We start from the raw sequence: 20,212 nt of genomic DNA, 5'->3' as shown, positions 1-20,212 counted from the left end.
TAATTCCATCCACCGGAGATGTATCTGTATCTGTCATTTTGAAATCTTCTGTAGGGAAGTTTATTCCTTGCCCTGCTTTATTTTTGTGATAATTTATTTATAGCTGTCTAGACTCAAAAGTATTAATTTTATACTTTAGACTATAAACCAATACTACATTATTTTGTCTTTAAATTTTTCCAGCTTTGGTCACGGGGAGCTCTTTCAGTTTGGCTCTTATGTCTTTTCACATATCCCCTTATTTTGCTTTTTTAGCACTTCTTAACTTTCTTTTACTACAAGGTGCTCCAGGTTCATCTTGTATTTTCCTTTTCCCAGGGCTAGAATCAGTATTTTTCTCCAAGAGCCCCGATTCCTTTTCTTGGAGAATGGTATTTGGAAACCAAATAAGTTCACAGCTGCTGAGGTGTCATTGCATTTAGGCCTTCTCTGTAGACACAGCTGGGGAATATATGTGTGCCTATTAACCTCTGCATACATACATATTATGATTATTTCTGTGTCTAACTGTCCAAATACACATGGGGCTTAACATAAATTCTTACTAAAGGCTCTGACTCTCACTTGTGCTGTTATGAACTTTTATTTCCTCTCTGTTGATTTACTTAAAGCATATGCAGGCACTGGCATGACAGAAAGTAAATATTTTAAAAATTATATACAACATTCATCGATATTTACATACTCAGTATTTGAATATTAGCAATATTTTAATCCATCCCATCAGCTAATCCCTATTAATCATAAGGAAACTGAAGAATAGAGAAAATAGGTATTTTAGCCCAGTTAAACGTTTATTTACTCTTTTTTTTTAATTTTTATTTATTTATGATAGTCACAGAGAGAGAGACTTTTAAAGATTTTATTTATTTATTTGAGAGAGAGCACAAGCAGAGGAAATATCAGAAGGAAAGAGAGCAGACTACCTGCTGAGTAGGGAGGGAGCTTGATCTCTGACCCTGAGATCATGACCTGAGGCAGAGACAGATGCTTAACCAACTGAGCTACCTAGGTGCCCAGCCCAGTTAAACATTTAAACGTGAATTATGATAGCTGTGTGATATGTCTTAATAGTAGTGTATCTGCAATTGTCTCAATGTGGAGAAGAAAACTTTCCATATCAGCTTTTTTTCAAGAGCATATATATGTGGTGACAAGGAAGACAGAAGAAGGGGAAAGAGAAGTGGGTAGATGGGAGTAATATAAAAGATACTTATGTTACTTAAAACAATAAATATAGATAGGAGTTGCATTAAATATTTATATGTTAATCCCTTCTTAACTAAAGTTAATACATTAAGTTTAAATATTTCTAAGCAGCATCAATGCCTTAGGAAAGATTTATGGTAATAAAGTTTGACAGTTATTTGAAATTGCTTATATATATGTTAGCTGATATTAGCATAAGTAAATTGCTTCTGTTCTGGAATTCACCTTGAAGCCATTTTTGAATTTGATAATTCCCTATTTTCTAATATTCAAGTCATAGTTAAATAAAAAATGAGAAGAAAACTGTCTATTACCCCTGGTTATTCAGTATGTTCATGGAATTCTAAGTATAGCACATGGTACTAATTGCCATTATGCAACCACTATGTGTTATATTCTACACAACTCAAAACAGAGACTTCAGTGATCCACTAGAAAAGGTGATTGACTATAATAATTGATTTCTTACTATATTTGGATTATTTCTCTAAGCTATTATTTTTGGAAATCAACAAGAGAGCAGCTGAAAGCCACCCCTAAGGATATCTAAGTTGGCCAGTCATAAACACATCTTCTGTATCTTCTAACAAGTATCCTTTATGAGGCACCTAGGTGCCTGACTCTTGGTTTCTGCTCAGTCTGTGATCTCATGGTCATGAAATAAGCCCCCTGTTGGCTCTGTGCTCTGTGGAAGTCAGCTTAAGAAAATCTCTCTCTCTCCCTTTGCTGCCCCCACCACACACACACACCCTGTGCTTGCTCTCTCTCTCTCTAAAATAAATAAATACATATTGAAAAAAAACTATCCTTTATGAGTATGAAGAAAAAATAAACTTGACAGTCTAGTATCAAACCTTCTTTCACTCAGAAAAAATATCTTTTAGTGATATCTTAAACCCCGTATCAGGGATATTGAGACTCCTAGGAAAATAAGAATATTGCTTCACAAAACTTACAGATGTTTTAGAAAATAATCAAAAATATAAGCTTAAGGACAAAAGACATAAAATCTAATTTTTCTTTTCTTCTATGATTCTTAGTTGATTGAAACAAAGACATCAACCATAAGTTTTTTTTTTTTTTTTTCTCTCTTTAAGATGTGCACTTTATTGAACTGGTCTCCAGTTCATCAAGACAAAGATGTGGTCTTTAGGAACTAGCTGCCTCCATGCCTCAACCCCACTCCCATGGAGACCAAAAGCCTTCATATGTTTCAAGTTGGGGGACAAACAGGAGGGCTATGATGGCAGAGCTTTTGAAATAAAACAAAAGGAACAAGTATTAAGGTTAAGATTTTTAAAATTTTGGATTACATAGTTTACACAAAAGCAATGCTATTACCGTCCTCTGTGTGGACTCAGACAAGGACTGACCCTTCTCCTCAGGGAGAAATGGAGTGGCTTTTGGGAAGGCAAGAGACTTCCTATAACAACACATCTCATGATAATTGGAATTCCTCTTTGAAAACAACAACAATGTACAATTAAAATCCTCAGCCATTGGGCAGCCCCGGTGGCTCAGTGGTTTAGCACCACCTTCATCCCAGGGTGTCAACCTGGAGACCTGGGACCGAGTCCCACATCAGGCTTTCTGCATGGAGCCTGTGTCCCTCTGCCTGTGTCTCTGCCTCCCTCCCTCTCTCTCTCTCTCTTTCTCTCTCTCTGTCTCTAATAAATAAATAAAATCTTAAAAAAAATCCTCAGCCACAGTAGAGAACTTTGGGGACACTCATTCCAATAAACTATCACTTTCACCATTCCAGTTTTTAAATCCTGAGTCAACCATAAGTAATTCTTAAAAAAAAAAAATCATTTAAGGCTACAATACAATTGTATAATTATTTAATAATAAGGGGTTCCAGGAATAGCGATTCAGGAATTTTCTAGTCAAGTTTAAGTGACAACATGCTAAGTATCCTGAAATTCTGTGTACTAGATTATTTTTATTCTCTTTTTATCCCCAAATTTTTATTTTCTGTATTTTGAAATTTTGTAGTTGTTTCATGTATTCTAACTAGCTAGCACTTTGTTTCTTACTAGTTTCTTAAATAGGTGAAAGTCCTTTCTTATTTCAGAAATGTTCCATACAGAGTAACATACATCCAGAGTAAATATTTAAGAGTTATTTCCCATCATCTCCAAAATTTCTTTGAATTGGATAACTTCCAAATTCTAATATCAGATTCTTCCAAATATTAACACAGTTTTACACATAATTAAAATAGCCACATTTATTAATATCACCATCAGTCTTATCAAAAAAGTCTTTAAGCACTGAGAAGCTATCAAGCTCAAGGAGGCAGAAAATAAGTTTTCCAACATTTTAGTTTTTGCTCTAAAGTGTAATTTTTATTGGTAAAAATACTGTTATGTGTTTTCTTTAAAGTGACTGGCTGACTTCATCCACATTCAAGAAAATATTTGTCAAATACTCAAGTCTGAATAAGCATAATTTATCTGTCAGTTGTTCCTTCAAGTGAAAACGCTGTTTCATGGGGGGGGGGGGGGGGGGCAGTTACTTTAACTCTCAACTCAAAGGAGTTTATGTACTTTTAGACAACCAGCCTGTGTCAGTTTATAGCACAAGGGCTTTATTCGTATTTCTGGATTTCTTCATACAAAATATTTTTAAAGCTTGTATTTAAGAGCAAGTTTTACAAAATTAAAATGAATACTTTTTACCGATATCTGAAGGACAATCTTCAGTGACCTTATTTCATCCCTTGTGAGTACATGCTGGGAAAAATAATGGAACTATTTATACAGCTTGGTGCCACTGGTTTGATTTGTGTGAAGGCAACAGGAGTTTTAATCATCAATGCCAATGACAACACAATTGTTTCTGAACAAACCCTGAGATTTAAATTGGTTAATCAATTCTTTGAATATGTTAGCACTAGTTCTGCTCATTTCCAAACATTTTCTTTAAAAAAATTAATATATTTATTTGACAGAGAGAGAGCAAGTGGCAGGGTCGAGGCGGGAGGGGCAGGGGCATCAGAGGCCTTGGGAGAGGGTCAAGCATACTCGGCTGAGTGCAGAGCCTGTCCTGGGACTGGATTTCATGGGTGAGGTCATGACTTTGGTCAAAATCAAGAGTCAGAAGTTTAAGTGAGCTATCCAGGTGGCCTATTTTCAAGCATTTCCATAAAATAATTTCCTTGATGATTATTTGGTACTGATATCCAACAAAAAAGTGCAAAACAACCACCACCTATTATCTATACATACATCTATTTGTGAGGCATAGTTATAATTTTGTTAAGAAATAGTATAAATTCATATTTACAGCTAAATCATTAATTTGACAAGCTATGGTACTATTGGAAAAAAGCAGTGCTGTGATTTTTATTACTGACTTTTCATCAAGCAGGCATTTGGCAATGTCAACTTCATAAAGCTTTATTAATCATTTAGCTACTGTGTGTGTTTCTCAAACTGATATAATATGATGGCTTCCCTGTTATATGCTTCAATATAAGCTTTTTCATTTTCAATTTGAAAAATTATAAAATAAAATTGAACACTTCTAAAGAGCTCATCAAGTCTTTATTTACAATATTTAATTCAGGTTTCTTTAAACTCTAAGCAGTTGGTCTCAAATGATGCTACAATTTAACTTTCAACACAAGATCACTAGGAAATATTTTGCTGTATGAGATATAATATGATAAATTATTAACATCTATAAAGCCTAAAGAGTAAAAACATTTGCCATATGTGTGTTCACTACTTATACAATTTGTCCATTTCCTTTGGAGTCAATTCCTTTTTCACAGACAAAAGTCTATGATATGTTTGTTTCATCTTTTTCAGCATCATTAGACATAGATGATGTGCAGTAAAAAAGCAAGTCTTCTAGTTTCCCCCTTTTAAACTCATAATGCACTTTGAAATATTAAAGACATACATAACAAATACATTTTATTTTGTAATGAACTAATACTATGTTCTGACATTTATTGGACAAAAGTGAGATTGTAGAGATTATAACAGATATAACTGAAGATAGCTAGCAAGAACATAGAGGTGCTCAGGGGAGTATGATTTTATGTTTGAACATGTACATATTTATATCCTAAACCTACTGAGAGATTCTTAGAAAACCAATGCACCATTACACTCAATTATTCAAAAGATTGCTGATAATATTACACAGCACATAATTTCTGGAAAACAAAAACTTCTTTATACACGCATGAGAGGATGAGAGTGAAAAAAATCAAGCAATAATTTAATATTATTATAAATGCATTTTAATAAGGCTAACATCCAGGAAAGTCCTCTTTTAGTGCTGCAAGACTAAAATAATATATCATACATATAAGGATATACAGTTGACTCTTGAACAACACAAGGTTAGGGACGCTGATCTTCCCCCTGCACAGCTTAAAATCCATGTATAGCTTTTGACTCCCTAAAAACTTAACCACTAATATCCTACTGTTTACATAAACAACACACATTTTGTATGCTATATGTATTATATATTGAATTTTTACAAGAAAGTAAGCTAAAGAAAATATTTATTAAGAAAATTAAGAGGAAAAGAAGATACATTTACAGTACTGTACTGAATTTATTTTTAAAAATGCGTATAAATGGACCTGCACAGTTTGACCCCATGCTGTTCAAGGTCAACTGTGTACTGTTTTGTAATACATATTTTCAAGTATACAAGCAAATGTGTGCACCTAACTCTGGTGTAAAATGTACTTCTTACAATCCATTGCAATGTTTTAAAGCAGGAGTTGAAAGCTCTGCAAAGAAAGCAGAGGGAAAAATGAAGACAATGGATTGGATTGGACTGTGGCCAGCATGGTCATGCAGAAGAGGGGTGGTGGTGGCACAGACCTTTTTGTTTTTCAGAAATAGAACACGTGAACAGACCTATAATCTGCAGAGGGAATAATGAAGAAAAGATAATACCTATTCTATTCAAACTGTTCCAAATATTAGAAATGGAAGGAAAACTTCCAAACTCATTCTACAAGGCCGGCATTACCTTGATTCCAAAACCAGACAAAGATCTCGCTAAAAAGGAGAATTATAGGCCAATATACATGGATGCAAAAATTCTCAAGGAAATACTACCAAATCCCATCCAACAGAAATTTAACTTTCTATAGGAAATACTTTCCTATGAAGACTGGCAACTAATAATTTTTATAAAACCACTTATATAATAATAATTTTTATAAAACTATTTACCCCTCCTCCCCAAATATATCATCATATGGGATTCATTTTGCATCTTGGTAGTTTTCCAAAATAATTTTTAAAACCTCGTTGGGAGCATCTAGCTGGCTCAGTCGGTTGAGCACATGACTCTCTATCTTGGGGACATGAGTTCAAGCCCCAAGTTGTATGTAAAGATTATAAATAAATGTTGAAAAATAAAATAAAAAATAAAAAAAACCTCTGGCCCTCATGCTCCTCGTGCTCCAAACCGCTTTCTCTATCATCCTTCAGTGAAAGGATTGATTAAGTGCCCTTTCAGAGTCTCTTGCCCTATTCCTATTCACTCTTCAAACCATTACAATTTGGCTTCTTCCATCATCACTATATTTAAACTGCTTTTGTAAAGGTTACCAATAAATCTCATGTTCACAAATTTAAAACACCCTTCTAATCTTACATTTTTCTGAAATATTATTAATTTTGACCATTTTCTCATGAAATCTTTTTTTTGCTTGACTCCCATTACTCTAAATGATCTAGCTATTCTTTTAATCAGACAGGTCACACTTTCTTGGTTTCCTTTGCTTGTTCCTATTTCTAAATATCACAGAGTCCCAGTTGTGTATCCTGCAAAATTAGCAATGCCTTCTTTCTTTGGCACAGTCCTTACAGTAATCATTTTGATCTCAGTTTGAAGAAAATTAAAGCCATTAAAAAAAACAGGTTAATTAATGTGATTCACCATTATCTTATTTCTTATCATGTAAAATTCCATGCACTACCCACTCTGGTCTTAGACTAAAACTAGATGGATTCTTCGGTATAAAATTTCTGGACCTAAGACCAGACAAGTTTCAATATAGTCACTAGATATGTTTATCATTATAATTATAAATGTAAAACAGAGAAATTTTTCACATGGCCTATCTGAAAATCTTGGTAGTCAACTAGGCTATGGCTTTTTTCCTTGGGGCATAATTAGCATCTCTGTACTGTTTTGTTTTATCTTACTTCCAATGCAAAAAAATACATTTCTGTCTAGTTTAACTGTAAGGACATATACGCCAAGAGAATAAGCAGGTGGGCTTTGCTAACTAAGATTATTAAAGTAGGGAAGTTTCAAGTTTCATATAATTTAAGCTCTTTGCAGATTGTGCCATATTAAAGATGGCTGAAGAGTCTTTGACACTTCCACTATTGAAAGGCAGGTGTGTTTTCATATTCTTTTTGATATGATCTGGCTTGTGACTGCTTTAATAGCAGAGTATAGAGCATCAGACATTATGGCTTACGGCTTTCAACAGGTTTATACTCTTGGGGATCCCTAAGATGCCATGTATTAGATCTAACTAACCTCTGAAAAGCCCATGTGGGGAAGCCTTGAGACTAAAGGAAGAAACAAATGTGTGAGATGATCCCATTCTTCCACCTACTGCCACTAAGTCACAAGACCACTGAATACCAATAAGTGACCCCAGTCAATGCCCCATAAAGAAGAATCCAACAGCCAAGTCATACCTGATTCCCTGATTCAAAAATTGTGAAATACAATTAAATTTTTATAATTTTTAATCAGTCTGCTAGGCAAACTAGCCTATAACAAAATTTGAGATAGCCATAACAAAATGTGGCAACTGGCAGTAATGTGGCACCATACTAGAAATCCAAAACATGTGGCATTGACTTTAAAACTAGGTTGGAATCTGAAAGGATCTTAAAGAGATTTTAAGAAGAGTTGGAAGACCTGAGAAGGCTGTCTATAAGATCCTGAGTGGTAGAAAATTGTCATTGGAAGCTAGAAAAAACTGGACCTTTGTCATATAAAGGTAAGAAGTTTGTCAACATCAACACATGTCACATTGGGGAAATTAGCAAAATACTAGGTGTCTTCCATACAAATATGGAATTGGCTTTTTTTCAGCTGTCTATGATAAAATAAAAGATAGATGTACTAAGCCAAAAAATATAGGCTTTTAGTAGAATTTAGGGGAAAGTAAAAGCATCTTAGTAGTTTGTTAAAACACTCACATAGAAATTTATACTACACTATATGTGAATTATCTTCAATTTAAATAAAATCTTGAGAGAAAATAAAACACTCATATACACACACATCAAAACAAAGCCAAACAAAACAATGTGTTTCTTATCCTAGTCTCTTCCACCAAAGGATTTTCAAAGTAAGAAACAGCCTCAATGGGAGGTGGAAGGTAGGGAAAATGGGTGAAGGTAGTCAAAATCTATGAATTTCCAGTTAAAAGATAAATAATTCTGGGGTTATAATGTACAGCATGGTGACTATAGTTAATAATACTGAATTATATATTTGAAAATTGTGAAGAGAGTAGATCTTAAATGCTCATCACAAGAAATAAAATCATAACTATGTAAGGTAATGGCATCATTCTGCAGAATATATCATATACATTCTTGATATATATATATGTATATATATATCAAGCAGCCAGATTATATGTCAATTATATCTCTATAAAGCTTAAAAATAGGAATAGCCTCAAGGATCAGGGACAGATATGTGGGATATTAAGTCATAAGATCACAGATCTTTTCAGGTATACAAAAGGCCTTTTAAGGAGCTTAAAAATATGTCTTGAAGTCTTGCTGTTTTAAATTATAGAATCTCTAAGAATCCTAAGCACTTTGTGGTACAACACTCTTGTATACCACCCAAGATAGCAAAAAGTATGTCTCAAAAAGGCAGGATATGAGTGTGGTCATTTAATGAAATTCATTAAAAACTGACAGTATTTGCTATAATGGTAAAAAACAAAAAGACGCTTTGGACTCCCAAATATACAATTGGAAGGAAGGCAGGGAAAGCCTACTCAGTTACCTAGGCTATTGCTTTTGAAAAAGGATGGATATCTCAGAGGATGATGCCAAGAACACAGAAAGTAAAGACCATATTCAAAGAGAACAATGGACTGGAGACACACAACCTGTGAACAGAACCAGGCCCTAAAAAAGGAAAATCCTCTGCCCCAGATTAAGAGACCTTGAAATATTTGCCCTGTAAGATTTCAGAATTCTTATGGACCAGTGACTTATGGTCTGCTTATTGGCCTCCCTATATGCTCCCTGAAAAAAAGTGTCTGTTCAGCCTATCTGTTCCCTCCCCCATTATTTGTTTGTTTGTGAATGGCATCTAGCTACTCTTTTCATTTGTATGTCTATGGATCCAATAGAGCCATACCCAAGGAGCTTCCACTGCTCTTAGACTTGACTTAAATCAGGAGCTCCTGAACCTCAAGTTTGTTACCATAATTCAGAAAAGACTTTTGAGAGGCCTAGGATTAGGGTTAACATAATTTGCATGTTTGAAGAATGTAAATAATTTGCAGCCAGAAAGGTAGATTCTTGAAAATGACATCTTTATAAACACTCCCCTAGGTGATGTGACCTTGTATCTGCTCCCTTAAGAAATGAATTCAATTTCTCCTCCCCTGAACTCTGGGTTTGGTCACATGTTTTGCTTTGACCAATAGGATAATATCAAGTATGTTTCAATTAGAGACTTAAAAGGCATTTATCAACTGAGACTTGATCTCTCGGTGCATTTGAAAGTACAGAGCCCCACATAAACAAGTGTAGGCCTCTGCCAAACTACAGGATGATAACTGGCCACATGAAGGGAGACTGAGATGCTATAGCCAATATCTGCCATTCAACAGCATATCAATAAATCTAACTTAGATCATCTAGCCACCATCAACCTCCCAGAGTCATACAGCCAAATGGGAGAATCTAAATCAATATGAGCAGAACCATCTCAACTAGAACTGCTCAGTAGCTCCTGAACAATGTACTAAATAGAATGCTCTTTGTTTTTGTTTTTGTTTTTGTTTTTAAGATTTTATTTAATTATTTGACAGAGAGAGAGCATAAGCAGGAGGAATGGCAAGCGGGGGGGGGGGGGGGGCAGAAGCAGGCTCCCAGCAGAGCAAGGAGCCTGACTCAGGGCTAGATCCCAGGACCCCAGGATCATAACCTGAACTGAAGGCAGATGCTTAACAGACTGAGCCATCCAGGTGCCCAGAACACTTGTTATTTTTAAGCTGCTGAGTTTCAGGGTGGTTTGTTGTGCAGCATAAGTTTACTGATGCAACAATCTTAGCCTATATCCTAGCTAATGTAGAAAAGTGGTATAAGAAAGTAGGGTGCTGTCATAAAAATTGCCTATATTTCTATCAGTCATATTGGAGGCAGCAAGGATAAATGCAGAGCAGGCTAGAAAGCTAATGATGTATATTATCCCATGGCAAAATATCACTAAAGCTGCCACCTGAAATACCTTGGAAGTTACACTACATTCCAACACAGCCTATAATTTTGTATAAGTGGTTGCTTTTAGGATGTGTGTGTGTGTTTCAACAATTATTCAAAACATGCTTCAATAAAATCAAGAAAGATACTCTACAAACTCTTTACTAGGGAGAGGGCTCCCAACCTTCTCATTCCCTATTCTTATTCAAAGAAAATTCTATACCCAACATCCTGTTGGTAATGAAATAGAATTTTTTTCTAAAATAATATAGAAAAATCAAATGGAACAACCTCCCACTGGAGGACCAAAAGTACGTTTTTGTACTTAAAAGGATACTCTTGTTTGATATACAGCTTTGTGGAAGCCAATCTCAAGATGGCCCCCGTGTCTTGTGCATACACCTTCTAGTATGTATGACCATGTGTGATCCATTCATATGATGAGTAGGATATTGGGGGAGGGGTGACAGTATGTAATAATCTGAGGCTAGATATAAAAGGCATCGTCACTTTTGCTTTTGTCACTTGGATCTCTCAAATTGAGGGAAGCCAGCTGCCATGTCATATACTTAAGCAGTCATGTGGAAAGAACTATAGGGAATTGGGTGGAGGACTGAGGCTTCCTGCCTACATCCAGCTGGCCATGTGAATGAGCACATTAGTAGTTCTCTAAGCTCTAGTCAAGCCTGCCCATGACTGAATACTTGCCCGAGACCTCATGAGAGATTCCGAGGCAGAATTGCTCAGCAATGAGTCTGCCAAATTTCGCATCTGCCCTATGAGAAATAAAACTACGAGAAATAAAAATTTTCCGTATTATGCTAAGGCAACTACTATTGCGGCAATAAATAATTAATGCAAACTATAAACATTTTATGTTTTAAATTCTACTTGAAGGCTGAATTCTTTTTATTTAAAAGCACTGACTTAGGACACAACCCTTGGATTTGCCACTTACCTACTCTGTGACTGGGGGCAAGTTGCTTATCTTTATATACTCATTAATCTGCAGAACGGAATAAAAATAGTAATTACATGATTGATATATGCTAAATTTAAATTAAGTAATATACATAAAGTTAGAAAGGTACTTGGCACATAGTACCCAACCTCTACCAAAAGTCATTTTTATGGAAAGTTTCATGTTTTAAGTTTGAAAATACATATAACACATTTGACTGAATTCTAATATTTCAGGCTTGTTTCTTAAAATATTATACTGAATATAACTGTAACTATTTTTTCTCATAGACTCTTTCTAAAACTTGCTTTCACTTCTACCTTTTTTTTGTTTCACAGAATCATAATGCATTTTGTACTTCTGCTATAGACAAATCAAGCTTTATAAAGATAGGCATGGTGGTTTCTAATAAAAAAAAAATAGTCGTCCTAAGGCATAGTATGGAAGATATGTATCACTTCAAGTTCTGGATACAGAGTGGAGACTTCTATTAATATTAAGTATGCACTTCTCCAATTTCAGACTCACATCCTTTATCTGAGCTTCACACTCCTTGGGAGACATATCAAATTGTAATTCTTGCCCTTTTGATGTTTACTACAGCAAATAACTTATTTCCTATGGTGCTATTCATTTTACTCTCATAAATAAAACATTCTTTCATCTATTGTATATTTTATTTGCTATTGAGAGCAAATTCTAAGACTAGCATCAGGATTTTATTTCTTTGGTTTGGCCATTTTATTGTTCCTTAAAGCTACTGTATGTTGGGAATACTTATGCATTACACGTTATGAATATTAGAAGGCTTCACTTTGTATAACTTGTCTGCTTTCCAACTTTCCAAATGACTAATTCTTCCCTAAATAATGCTTCCTTTTCAAGCAAAGTAATTTCTTTTACATATGGTGAAAAGTCATACTCCTAAGGAGTAATAAGGATAAAATTCACTAGCTTAACTCTATATTGAATTTTTAAAACTTTTTACTTCAATAATTCAGGTTAATTATTGAATCATCCATAAGAAAATAAAACGAAAAATGATTACCTACAGTGGCTAATGACATAATAATTTTATAAGATGCTGATTTCTAAATTGAGTATGTATTAGTTCAATATAAATTATCAATAGTTTAAATTTGGGGAAAAATGACAGTAGAATGTTTCATTATATTTATTATATTAATATAATAAGCTAAGAATAACATTTTGAATATGTTATATAGGAGGAAATAGGAAAGGCTATCATGTTTCACTGGTTTTATTTTTGACTTGGCTATCACCAACATGGGGAACAGTCACTATGCTTTATTTGCAGAACATTAAACTGCACATACAAGATACTAGCTTCTCTTTGCTAAGATGGAACATACTATGCAAAAAACAACCATTTAGGTGATGTTTTAAAATATTACAAGTCAATTTGCAAAAGGTAATATTAAATTTTTATAACATTTATTTGAAAGTATTTATCTCATGCTGACTATATACCACACATAGCACAGAGATGTAGATAAAGTGACCATTAATCAGTTTCTTGTACTTTGTTTAACACTTAAAAGAGAGAATGAGAAAAAAAAAAGTGCCACTCTTATTTTCACCCTCATTCCTATCTACTTGATAAAGACAGAACCTGTGGCTGTGAGGGAAAAAAAGTTATATCATATAGATACTTGACAGGAGGAGTAATATATATTCCTATAATTAGATATAAATATATATAAAGTACACCCACCAAACACACACATACACACACTCACACTCACACACACACACTCAATTCCTTCTCATTTTATAACTCTACACAGACTCTGCTGAGCTTTCTTAGGGATTATATCCACCCTGTATATAAACTGTAAGCAGTTTATATTTCCTTCTAAATGATCTGAGACATTGAAAAAAAAAGAAAACCTGATTTCATTCTCCAAATTAGTAGACATAAGTTTTAAGAATTAATTGGTGCAGAATTTTTTAAGCATGTACAATCTAGAACAATATTTACCAGAATATTTTCTTCTATTTGTGCATGAACACTGTCTTATTGTCATGAGCTGTCTAGTCAAAGGTAGGACCTATATCCAAAGTGAAAATAGGAAATACATTTTGGGGGCACCTTAGTGGCTCAGTCGATTAAGTGTCTGCCTTAGGCTCACCCCTTAGGTGGGGTCCTAGGATCAAGCCTGCTTCTCCCTCTCCTAGCTACTCATGCTCTCTGTTGCTATCTCTGTCTCTCTGTGTCTCTGTCACTCTCTCAAATAAATAAATAAAATATTTTAAAAAGGGAAACACATTTTGTACGTGTAATAATTACTTAATTATAAACAATTATCAAGCAGAATCAGACAGGATGGTTTAAGTCCAGAAAAGAAAGACAGAAAAAAAGATGGAAGAAGAAAGGGAGGGAAGGAGGAAGGAAGGTAAATCATCTAGCATTTATTTTTTCCTCAAAAACACTGAATTTACACAAAGTGAAGCACTTGAATGTATTTTCTGTTTTTTGCCTGAAGGGAGAAGAGCAACAAAGCCTTCTGAGTCTAGAAACTCTGCTAATGACTAGAATATAATGAACGGAAAGGAGATGAGGACTTGTAGCCAGCACACTTGCTTTTGAATTTCTGTTCCATCACTTACCATGTGGTGGTAACTATATCTCGGTCAATATATTTAAGCCAAACCAGTCTTTAAAAAATATAAAAATTGCATTCCAACATTTTTGAGAGATAATTAAATGAAATGGTATATCTAGTATTCTTGACACTAAACAGTTTTTTAAATATACACACTGTTTGGGGCAATGAGTTGCCATGGTAGACCAGAACTGAACATGTGCTAATTTCCCCTGGTATGTCCTGAGTACAAGTTTTCACATTAAATTCCATGCAGTGATAGTAAAGAACCACATATTCATATATATGTAATTAAAAGAGAGACTATAGATCTTCAAATATTTATCATATAACTGGTCTGGCCTCGTCAGAATGTGCCAGTTAGAAAACTAAGATAAATCAACCCATAATCAAAAGAAAATAGGTATAAACCCCAAATACAAATGTACTCTTTTAAGTGAGATTTATAAAATAAATAGGAATTTCTCTAAGTTCTAAAATAAGTTACACGGTATCAAAATTTGGTTCAAAACCATTGAGAAACCAATTTAAGCCTTTCCTTAAATCATTCTGCTCAAAAGCACAGTTTTATTTAGATGTCTAAGTGAAAACTTATTGGAAAATTAGACATAATAAAATATTTGCCACACTCACGCAAGCCTGAAACAACTGCAATGTTTAAATTTTTTGTATGAGTTCATAGCATAAAATGTTTCTAGTATTACCTGTATATAATATATACCAAGCTTCCACAGAGTAGAAGTATACTGGAAATATATTTAGGACCTTTTCATTTTAGAGGATGCAAGGTAGGACCCAAGCAAAATCAGAAGAAGGATCAATATTATTTTCCTATTCCAAGTTCCAGTTTGATAATTTGGTAATGCTGATTTAGTTAATCATAGTCAACTCCTCCAAAATTTTGGAGGAATAATTTATTTCTAAAAATGATAAGAAAAAGTAAAATACCATCAAAGGAGAGTAATAACTTTTTGCCTTAAATATCTTATAATATCCAGAAGCTTAAATATCAATACTATCTATTGGGTAGCTAAGAGGCTCCTTGACTATAGCAACTAGTCTCCTGATTTTACATGTTTGCAGAATTAAAAATTATATAAAAATAAATTATTGTAGGGCAATTAGAGAAAGACATATGTGAGGAGTGATGAAGGAGCCAAACTCTGGCTGTTCCAGAAAAATTAGAAGAAAAATATAGTATACATTAGAACTATTCTTTTGTTGATTCCTGTGTGTGTGCTGTTAAATTCGCCAGAAGTTATAATATAACATGAAACAATAATCTTGGTACAAGTATCCTGTCTAGTTTCTGCTTTTAATTAAAATAGCTTTAATATTTCATCAGGATATTTGCAGTGATTTCTAGTCAGTAGTTTTTATTGTACTTAGAATGTTTAATTGTTTTGTCATTTAGAATTTCTATTAGAAATAGTAATAACCGGGTCTTATGAAATATGTTTTCAGATTCTATTGTCAAAGTGCATTTGTTTGTTGCCTTTTCTCATTGATACAATGGGTTAGACTAATAAATATGACAGCAGACAACCTTATATCTGTGATAAATGCAAATAGCTATTGAAATTTACTCATTTAAAATCTTTTTAAGGAAAGAGCTGTTAAACTCAGTAATACACTTTTAACATATCTAATCATTTCTTGATTTAATCTATTATGTTTTTATTTGTTTTCCCATTTTTCTTATTTTCAAATAATTTTTTTAATAAATTAATTTTTTATTGGTGTTCAATTTACCAACATACAGAATAACACCCAGTGCTCATCCCGTCAAGTAGCCCCCTCAGTGCCTGTCACCCATTAATCCCCACCCCCCGCCCTCCTCCCCTTCCACCACCCCTAGTTCGTTTCCCAGAGTTAGGAGTCTTTATGTTCTGTCTCCCTTTCCGATATTTCCCACACATTTCTTCTCCCTTCAAATAATTTTTAAATATGGGTGTGGCTTCCAATTTCCAGGGCTACGAGTAAGGAGCTTGGCAGTCCCCACTGTGTACTAAAACATAAAAAACTTAGGGGCACCTAGGTGGCTAAGTAAGTTAAGCATAGAACTCTTGATTTTAGTTCAGGTCATGATCTCAGGGTTGGGATTGAGCCCCACTTGGGATTCTCTCCCTATCCTCTACCCACTCCCTCCCTCTCACACACAGGCGCTCTCTCTCTTAAAAATGAAATAAAATAAAATAAAAATTGAACAGACTAAAAATGAACAAGTCTTCTCAGATCTATAAGAGAGGGGAGGACACAGGGCAGCCTACAGGCCCCAAGAATGGAGAGACAGACTTGCCAAGTAGGATATGTGGCTTACTGGAGCAGAGATTCACATGTGGAAACCACTGAGGCAACCAGGGTTAGGGTAAGAAAACCTGAGGTGTAATTGATAGCTTGCTGGTGGCTTGATATGAATAAATCTGAGTGTTAAACACTCTAAGGGATCCTGTCACAAGTGGGCAGCACCCATAGTATTGTGAGACTTATCTCCAGGATTTCAGATATCTCCAGGAGCTCATTTCCACAGTAAAGATAGGAGAGAAATCCCCTTTGGCTTCAAGTAGGGGAAAAACCGTTTTGAAATGTAAGACCACTGTGTTCTTCTCAACAAGGCCTGCCCTCAGGGGAAACTAGTTAACCAGAGCCTAACTAGTTGTTGTATTATCAAAACTTAACTGATTTGTGAAAGAGGAATACCTAATTCCAGCCAGCTTTAGCTTTCCACCTGGGAGAAGAGAAACACACATTTCTAGCCACAAATATACATACTATAGCCATTTTTTCCAAACTTAATTGGAGAGAAAAAAACACCTAAAAAACAGTTATGAAGTTCACCTTCCACAAGCATAGGCTCACCAAAAGACTGAGCTCTAACCATAAGAGTATACAATGCTTCCCCTCCTCCACACTTCACCACCATATCAATAAAGGCCTATTTACAGCAGTTCTTTTGACCCAGTACATCAAATCTGGCTATCAAGAAAAAAATTATAAGACATACCAAAAGACAAAACACACAATTTGAAGAGACAAAGCAGAATCAGACATGGCAGCATGTTAGAATGATCAGAATGGGAATTTAAAACAGCTAAGATTAATATGCTAAGGGCTCTAATGAATAAAATAGACACCATGCAAGAACAGATGGGCATTTTATGCAGAGAAATGGAAATCTTAAGAAAGAACCAAAACAAAGTATTAAAGATCAAACACTGCAATAAAAATGAAAAAGGCCTTTGATGGGCTTATTAGTAGACTTAACATGATGAGAAAGGAGTCTCTGATCTAGAGGACAGATTCATTCATGAGATCACTCCTAAAACCATAAAAGTAACTCCTAACTATCTGGATTTATCTTATGTAATTTTCTATACAGATAACTTATTATATGCACAAATCACTGGCATTATTGGTACAATGCTGTAGCCTTGAAATCAAAGGCTTTAGGTTTAGAGATTAGGATTACAAAAATACGCGCATACCTACATGTTTACATAAAATCTTTGGCTTCTGATTCAAACCAACAAGGATAAAACTACCTTCAAAAATCAATGTTGTCTTTTTTCATTTTTTCAAATTAAAAGTAATGACATACTTTTTTCTTTGCTTGGAGTGGTTAAAAGACGAATTTGGGAAAAGATCGTGAAAAAATAGGAACCAAGGTAAGGAGATTTTTTGTTCTTAGTTTGTTCATTCATTTTGTTTTCAATGATATATTTTGATAAAAAGTACTGATAACATTCCTGCTAAAACGATGCCCAATGATTTCCAGTGGAACAGAATTAATTGCAAGAAAAGAGTGGAAAGAGATTATAGTATGACATATTTATTTATTTATTTATTTATTTATTTATTTATTTATTTATTTTTATTGGTGTTCAATTTACTAACATACAGAATAACCCCCAGTGCCCGTCACCCATTCACTCCCACCCCCCGCCCTCCTCCCCTTCCACCACCCCTAGTTCGTTTCCCAGAGTTAGCAGTCTTTACGTTCTGTCTCCCTTTCTGATATTTCCCACACATTTCTTCCCCCTTCCCTTATATCCCCTTTCACTATTATTTATATTCCCCAAATGAATGAGAACATATAATGTTTGTCCTTCTCCGACTGGCTTACTTCACTCAGCATAATACCCTCCAGTTCCATCCACGTTGAAGCAAATGGTGGGTATTTGTCACTTCTAATAGCTGAGTAATATTCCATTGTATACATAAACCACATCTTCTTTATCCATTCATCTTTCGTTGGACACCGAGGCTCCTTCCACAGTTTGGCTATCGTGGCCATTGCTGCTATAAACATCGGGGTGCAGGTGTCCCGGCGTTTCATTGCATCTGTATCTTTGGGGTAAATCCTCAACAGTGCAATTTCTGGGTCGTAGGGCAGGTCTATTTTTAACTGTTTGAGGAACCTCCACACAGTTTTCCAGAGTGGCTGCACCAGTTCACTTTCCCACCAACAGTGTATGAGGGTTCCCTTTTCTCCACATCCTCTCCAACATTTGTTGTTTCCTGCCTTGTTAATTTTCCCCATTCTCACTGGTGTGAGGTGGTATCTCATTGTGGTTTTGATTTGTATTTCCCTGATGGCCAGTGATGCAGAGAGTATGACATATTTAAATGTGGGTTCTATAGTACTGTATGTATGTATTGGAGAAAAACGAGGGCTTTAGTTTTCTTTTTCTAGAGTTTTAAGGCATCATATAGATTTCTAGTTAGTACTTTCAATAAATATTTGATATCTGATATGTCAGTCACAATAGTCTTTCATAGGATATATTTAGAATCAGAATAGATCTCAGTATTATAATAATACATTATTGAGTAGAATTGGACATTAGCCTCAGTTTCACCAGCCTAAGTTCGTTAAAACTTCAATACAAATATAACAAATTAATACAAATTAAGTAATTACATATATGATACCAGAGTTCAGATATTTAGTGAAAGATTAAATTTTATTTTTTGAATGATTGCATTAAGCAAATAAAGATTCCCTTGTTCTTTCAGTCATATCAACTTTTTAAGGTGTCCGACAACATCCTATCATTCTAGTGATATTAAATCTAGTCTATTTTAAAATTGTTTTGTAAATTTTTCTTCTATTCATATTCTCTTTAAGTTGCTCAAGTTAATATAATTAAAATATTTTAATGGTGAAATCAGATCCTCTAGGATTAGTGGAAAAGGAATTTTGTCCCTACAGAGTGGTTTTTTATTTTTCATTCATTCAAATTTCATTATTCATGAACTCATTCCACATTTACTCATCATTTCCCTATTTTTAAGATATTCATGGTAGGTTGGTTTATTGGTACAAAAATAAAGGACCTTCCCCGAATTTAAGAACCTTGGCTAGTATTCATAGATAGGTTGTCTCTAGTAGGTGAGTAGTTGTTAAAAGCCATTTATACTTGAAAAGAATAGGCTATAACTGAAGAATTCCAACAAGGGTTCAGAGGCCTCATTAGTATCAGACATTTTTGTTATCCAACTGCAAGGAAAAGTAAAATATTCCACATTGAGAATAGTTACTCAAGTGAAATTATACTTGGGGGGCAAGTTGCAAATGTAGAATAGTGAAGTCCCAAAACTGCCTGAATTAAGGATGGACATTCTCAAAAGTCCTCCCTCTGCCTCCCTCTGTGTCATTATGTACATGGTTATAGGACCATTTGAAGCTGCATCTTAACCTATGAAATGTTCTGTGCATATTTACATCTCTTCTCTCTGATAGTACTTAACACAGAGTGATGCCTCATAAATATTTGTTTAATGAGTAAAATAAACTAAAATACTTTGTAAAATGAGAAATGCCATGAAAATAACACATCTGAGTTTAAAGACCAAATAACTTACTAGTCTTAATAAACACTGATATTCACCAAAACAGTTAGTAAACTGTTCCTATGCTATGCTATGCTTCATAGTAAGCTTTTAAAATC

The 20,212-nt window shown here is 34.4% G+C and overlaps 1 protein-coding gene and 1 long non-coding RNA gene across 42 annotated transcripts in view; one reads left to right on the top strand and one right to left on the bottom strand.

The window, feature by feature from the left end:
* LOC144293759 (uncharacterized) overlaps positions 1–20,212 on the bottom strand; it is a 472,204-nt gene that overhangs the window by 2,168 nt on the left and 449,824 nt on the right. Inside the window, exon 21 of one of the 40 annotated variants that reach the window (XM_077864797.1) lies at positions 11,632–11,679. The exons of the other annotated variants lie outside the window; for them this stretch is intronic. The gene's annotated coding sequence lies outside the window, so the exon portion shown is untranslated. The remainder of the gene's footprint in view (positions 1–11,631; positions 11,680–20,212) is intronic. 40 annotated transcript variants of the gene reach the window in all.
* The window catches only part of LOC144293761 (uncharacterized), a 394,465-nt gene that overhangs the window by 354,081 nt on the left and 20,172 nt on the right, over positions 1–20,212 (top strand). The window lies entirely within an intron of this gene.

The sequence above is a fragment of the Canis aureus genome, chromosome 22 (assembly GCF_053574225.1).
Source record: "Canis aureus isolate CA01 chromosome 22, VMU_Caureus_v.1.0, whole genome shotgun sequence".
NCBI lineage: Eukaryota > Metazoa > Chordata > Mammalia > Carnivora > Canidae > Canis > Canis aureus.
This window is presented reverse-complemented; position numbering and strand designations above follow the sequence as displayed.